Below are 6632 nucleotides of genomic sequence, written 5' to 3'. Positions count from 1 at the left end.
GTTCTGTCACGGGGCAAAACAGCCAGAGTGGGCACACAGGACCCTCTGCCCACATAGAGCTTACACAGGAAATAAGTAAGCAAAGAAGCAAACAACAAAATTACATCTCATGATAACTGCAAAGAAGGAAATAAACAGCATGCTTGGATGGAGAATAACTGATTACCCCCACATAATCTTAGAGCCATAGCCCAACCCAGAGGCCATCAAACTCCTGATATGCTCCTGACAGCTGGAGCACTTCGGTTACTCCTACTCCCAAAGCCTTAAAAGAGATGCCCATGCCACCCGGGGGCCCCTGGTCCAACCACCCACCCACCTGTGTGGAGCGGGGCAGAAAAGAATGGTGGACCTTCCGGGAGGAAGAGCTGAGGGGAGAAGGAAGTGCTGTGGGGGAACAGGAAGTGCCCAGAGGGAACAGGAAGTGCTGAGAGCAGGAAGTGCCTTGTGGGAAAAGAAGCGCAAGAAACAGGAGCTAACAGAAGCACGCCTTTCACGGACCATCAAGGCAGAAGGTTGTCTTCAGCTGGTAAAAAGATGGAAATTCAAATCTCCTGAATCTTAACCAAACACACCAGGAAGACGCTTCTAAAAGGCTGGCAGAAGACAATACTCACAAGGCTTCCTTGTCTATGAGCCCAAGGCAGGATGGTGGTGAAGGGTTATTAAAATTTCCTCCTGTGGAGGAGGAAATGGAGGAGGAAATATGAATATGGAAGAATAAGAGGAAGAATTTCAGACACCCTAGCTAATCTTTGACAGCTTGGAGAGAATGGAAACCTCAAATGGAAGATAGTAACCCACCAGACTGAGCGACTGAACTGAGCTGTACTGAACTGAATTTCACCTCAGCCTGGGATAGCACTAACCAAGACTAGAAGACACTGCAGTCAGGTAGTTTTGCCAGTGTTCAGAGAAACTTGCAGGAGGGTGGGATCTCAGAAACATTTGCTGGAGGAGAACGGGCACAGAAGGCAAATACATCAAGGCCATGCCTTTACTCACATTACAACCCAGAGGCTCAAAGAAAGGGTTCTTTATTTTCTCTATCACTTCATCTGATATTCCTCGTGAGCCCACACCCTTCTCAATGAAGACTGGCCAATTAACAATAGTTTGGACTTTTCCAATTTAAACGGTCTCCTTTCAATGTAAACATTCAGTCAGTTTATTCAAAGTTCAATTTCCTATAAGGCTGGTCTTAACAGTCTCTCTAGGACAGTTCGTATTTCCTTCCCTGCTGCTCTTCTACTTTCCTATATGGCAGCTAAGTATTTGGAGGAAAGATAGGATTTTCATGACTCTAAAGAGACCTGGCATCTCTGAGCCTCCCTACTGGAAAGCTCCCTGAGCCGGATATTATGCCTGGCTCTGCCTGTCCCTCCAAGGGCACCCAGGCGTTTCTGAGGGTCCTTTCCACAGTGTAGCTGAAGACAATTGTGGAGGGTCAATCCCTGGTTCTCCCTCTGACCCACTGAGTTGATGTCTTCCCCAGCCTAGCACAGGGGCAGCTTGTGAAACGATCTCAGAAGAGTAACACAAATACTTCAGTGGATGAGAATCGTCCCCTCAGAGTCTGTTTGGCCTCACGGCGCTACTCATCCCAGCCTTCTCAACTGTCAGACTCTCAGGTAAGGCGCCGTGACAGCTCATAGACAGTGAAATACAGCTTATTTCATTCATTTACCCAGTAGTCCCCACTGACTTTGGGGTTGTGACTGTGAGGGGATATTTGGACTGGGGTTTGGTCTTTTACCTCCCCTCCTGCAGTCAGCCCTCCACCAGGCCTTCCATGCCATTTGGAAGCAGCCAAGAGCAGAGTTTCTCCCAGTGGACTGAGCCTCCCTTTAATACACACAGGGAAACATGCCACTAGTCTTGAGGTCTTGGGCTGCCCATTCCTATCTGGCTGTATCTGGTAGCCCCATGGGATAAAAGTGTGTGAGCAAGATCCCTGATGCCTAACCCAGCCTTCTACCTTCTCAGTTCTTTTCTGTAGGGTGGGCTCAAGCTTTTCCCTCCATGTCTCTTATCTTTCCCCAACCCTGCAACAGGGAGCCTCCAAGTCTAGTTGTCCCTGGATAAAAGCCACCTCTTCAGTAATTGTGGAAAATTTTCGGGATATGCATCCTCCAGTGTGGGTTCTTAATATGTTTAGAAGTTTGAAAGTCCTCTCTCTCTCTCTCTCTATCAAGTCTGGGTTTCAAGACTATTGTCTTGCTAAAAAAAAACCCTACTTGGATGTTAGAAACTGGTTTCTCTTTGCCTCTTGACATAACAGTTCTGATTCTTTCCCAACCTACCCCGAGGGAGAACGGATGGCTTAATTCTGGATGAAGAACTGGGAGAAGGCCCTTCCCACGAAAATGCAAGGAACATTAACAATTTGCAAAAACAAAACACAAACAAACAAAAACCAAGGGGAAAAAATGTGTCTCTGTCTCATAAACCTGTTACTGAGACTCAGTGCTTGGGCTCAGTCTGATTTGCTCCTATTCTCAGAAGAGTAACACAAATACTTCAGTGGGTGAGAATCATCCCCCCAGAGTCTGTTCGGCCTCACGCCTCTACTCATCCCAGCCATCTCAAATCTCAGACTCTCAGGTAAGGGACCACAATAGTCACATGACCCCACAACATGAGAACAGGCATTTCTGATTCAGCAGGAACTGGATGGACAAGCTGATGCCTTTTCAATGTCAGAAAGATGGACAGATGGGGCTGGACTTCATAGTTTTACACTTTAAGGCTGATCTCTTTTGCCCAGTGATGGAAAGGTCTCCAGACTATTTGCCACAACTCATAGAGACACCTGTATTAATCCCTTGATGCCTTCTGTATGGAGGATGCTGTCAGGACAGTGAGGGAAAACCAAGGAGAAACAGATCCAAATGCATGCACAGAGATCATTTCATTCACCAACTTCTCCAGCAGCCAGTTTAAGCAGACATTTTTATTTTTGATGATGGCCTGAAATTCCCCTCGCAACTTAATTTTCAAAAAACATCACAGTAACTTCTCTTTTCATCCTCTCAGAGCCCAGTGGAGTGGGTACAAGAGCACAGCCATCACCTTTGACAGATGCGTGAGCTTCTGGGACACAAAGAAGTTGTTTGAGATGCTCAAGGTGATATGATTAAAATAAAACCCCCTGACACTTGGGTCATGTCCTTCCCATTGGGTCCCAAAGAGAATGGGGGGGGGCATAAATCTTTATAAAGAGGCGCAGAGCTGAGTGATGCTATGAAACAGTATAGAGGGTGCTGGGTGCTCTAGATTCATGCTGGACTTAGAAACAGGAATTCAATGTAATATTATTTCACCATAGAAATGAAGTACTGATTCATGGTACATTGTGGATGAACCTTGAAAACATTATGCTAAATGAAAGAAGCCAGGCACAAAAGGACAAATGTTGTATGATTCCATTTAAATGAGATATCTAGCAGAGACAAGTCAACAGAGACAGAAAGTAAATTAATGGCTGCCAGTTGCTAGGAGAGGGGGGAGACAGAACTTAACTGATAATGGCTATGGAATTTCTTTTTGGGGTGATGAAAATATTCTAAACTTAGATTGTAGTGATGGTTAAATAACTCTAAGTATACTAAAACAATGAAATGTATACACTTTAAATGGGTGAATTTGTGCTACATGAATGACATTACAATAAATTTGTTATTTTTAAAAGGAAAAGAAAAGAAACAGGAATACTGGTTCTTACCCTGGACCAGCCACTGAGTAACCACGTGGCTTTACAGATGTCCCTGAACCTCAGTCACTCTTTCCATGCCCGTGAAGAGGAATAAGAGCATCCTTGGCAAAGTCCATGAACAAGTCCCAGTAGAATCTGGATAATAAATTTTTAATCTTTTTTCCTCCCCTCTGTACCTAAGTCTAGTGTCAGTTGCTCTTAAGGTAGAGGCCTGGCACCTGGCCCGTCAAACCAGGGCTCCTGGTTTCAAAAGTCTGCCCCCAATGCCTCAGTATGGTGGGCTGTGTACAGAAGCACAGCCCACGACACCTCAACCCAAGATGGCGGCTGAGGGCCGTGTGCAGAGATGCTGTGTCTGACACTGTGATGAGCTGGGAGCAGATCACCTGAACCTGATGGCCGAGAACCTCACTCCCTCCCCACTGACCGGAAGCCTATAAACAGCCCCGTCCACAACCAGCAGGGAGAGCACGTTCTCTAGTGTATAAGCACCCCCTCTCCATTTCTAATCAAAAAACAAAGATTTTCTTTGCTTCTGAACTGAACTGGGTCTTGATCCATTGGTTTATCTATTGGCTTGAATGACACTAGACAAGAGGACTCTTGCTGGAGACTGATTCGGAAGGACTGGTAGCAATAGTAATAATAATAATAATAATAATATCTGATCCATTCACCTCATAGGATGGTTGAAAGAATCAAAAATAAGCTGTATCGATGCACGTGATTCTCCGGGTGTGTCTTTGTGGAAGGATGTTTTATGACCCAACAAGTGTTTGGAGATGGTACTATGATGACTTGATACCAACAACTAGAATGTGCCCACACTCTTGCTTTCTTCTAATCTCATTTTGGATATCGACCCCAGTATCTCTGTTCACTTATTTTAGGAGAGAAAGAAGGAAAACTTGTGTGCAATCAAGAATATATAGGTTAGTCCTTTTGTTCTTGCTTATAGGTGACTGGGGGTTTCTCCAGTGGCTCTGTGGTGAAGAATCCACCTGCAGTGCAGGAGATGCAGGTTTGATTGCTGGGTTGGGAAGATTCCCTGGAGGAGGTCATGGCAACCCACTCCAGTATTCTTGCCTGGAGAATTCCATGGTCATTGGAGCCTGGTGGGCTACAGTCCATAGTGTGGCAAAGTGTCAGACACAACTGAAGCAAGTTGGCAGACACACACACAGAGTTGACTAAGCAGAGGAGTATGGCAAAGGATAGGGCCTCTTAGCATTCTCAGTCTGTACATCAGAAGAACACTTTATAAAGCCCTTTTACAACTTTTTCTCTTTGAGTCTTCACAGCAACCATGAAGGTAGGTAAGCAGGGTGAATCATATCACCTGGTTCAGAGCTTGACAAATCGAGCTGACAAGTGATGTGACTGTGACCACATGGCACCACACCGAATTCTCCTAAGCGACCCCCCGCCGAGTATCTCCCCCCCCCCCCATTCTGGTGCTAGACGTAGGGCTGAAACCTTTAGCACTTGAAATAAAAGATTTGAGCAACTTGAGCAAAGGCTTTTTTTCCCCCTCTGAAAGTCAGCAATAGTTCCTATTGATATTCTTTGAATGTTTAATATTTACAGAGTATTGTATCAATTTCCAGACTTAGGTTGAACCCTATTAGGGGCTCAGATCTGTTCCGGGACCCAAGAGGGGTGTGAAAGTGAAATGGCTGATGACATCTGAGATGGGTGAAACTATTAGTGGAGACAAGACAAATTATGAAATAATAATGAATGATTCAGGCCAAAACTAAAACTAGCATGGGGTATGACATGCACAAGGCTCTAAAGGGACATTATGAAATAACACATGATTGAATCAATGAGTTACAATTATTAAAAAGCATACTAGTAAGTACTGGCTTGTGTGGTTCACAATATAAAAGATGTAGGGTTGGGATGGAAAATAAATCAATGAAAGTGAGTATTGTTAGGGGAAGTGTCATGGAAGAGAGATTTAACTGGATGTTCATAGATCACTGAAGATTTCCTATTTCAGGAAACAGTGAAGACAAGTCTGACAAGAGGGGATAAGAACAAAGTCCCAAACATAGGATTATACTAGGTGTATATTCAGTAGTTAGTGTCTCAGGCAGCACTAGTGGTAAAGAACTCACCTGCCAATGCAGGAGACAGGAGAGACTTGGTTTTGATCCTTGGATCAGGAAGATGCCCTGGAGCGGGGCATGGCAACCCACTCCAGTATTGTTGTTTGGAAAATCCCGTGGACAGAGGAGCCTGGCAGGCTACAATCCATGGATTCACAAAGAGTTGGACACACGTGAAGTAATTCAGCACACACATACGCACACAAGCAGTGGTGTGCTGGGAAATATTCAACATCCCTGTCTTGGTAAAACAAACCCTTATTTGCAGCATTGACTAGTTTCCAGGGTATAACTGCTCCAAGTATGGTTGATTTCAAGCTACCAGTATGACATTATTGAATGTGGAGTTGGGAAGAGAGAGGTGTGTTAGCTCACCAGCATATAGTATCCAGCATATAATAGACAAAAGTAGTCCCAAGACCAGAGATAATAGTAAACGAATTAGGGACTCATGAGTTTTAAATATTTATTAACTTTCTAGACATAATTCATTTAAACTTATATAATTTACTTTTTAATAATGACCGTGTTTAGCAATTGGCTCACAAACTTTCTGGAAATTTAGCATCAGCTCTTGTGAGCCAGGGCAGGACAGTGCCAGTGCGCTATTGCACGCACATAAAACAGAGAAACCAGACCCATGGGGATGGTTCAAATCGAAGGTTAGGGGGAAAGAGAATTCACTCCTTGGAGCCAGGTTAAAAAGACCAGGAAAGACTGAATGAAACTACTCTGTTCAGTCTTGTCCTACTGAAGCCTGAATGGAGTAGGACCTAAGGAGGCACTGAGACTCAAGCAAGGAA

General features: G+C 44.5%; 1 long non-coding RNA gene across 1 annotated transcript; it reads left to right on the top strand.

Annotated features, from left to right (window-relative positions):
- Window positions 1-406: 406 nt before the first annotated feature.
- On the top strand, window positions 407-4255 carry LOC110136796 (uncharacterized). The gene is made up of 4 exons (XR_002313727.2): window positions 407-894; window positions 1496-1631; window positions 3037-3127; window positions 3692-4255. It is a non-coding gene; the product is annotated as an uncharacterized lncRNA (long non-coding RNA).
- Window positions 4256-6632: the final 2377 nt, after the last annotated feature.

The sequence above is a fragment of the Odocoileus virginianus genome, chromosome 25 (genome assembly GCF_023699985.2).
Source record: "Odocoileus virginianus isolate 20LAN1187 ecotype Illinois chromosome 25, Ovbor_1.2, whole genome shotgun sequence".
Lineage (NCBI taxonomy): Eukaryota > Metazoa > Chordata > Mammalia > Artiodactyla > Cervidae > Odocoileus > Odocoileus virginianus.
Note: the sequence above shows the minus strand (reverse complement) of the source record. Positions and strands in the feature narration are given on the sequence as shown.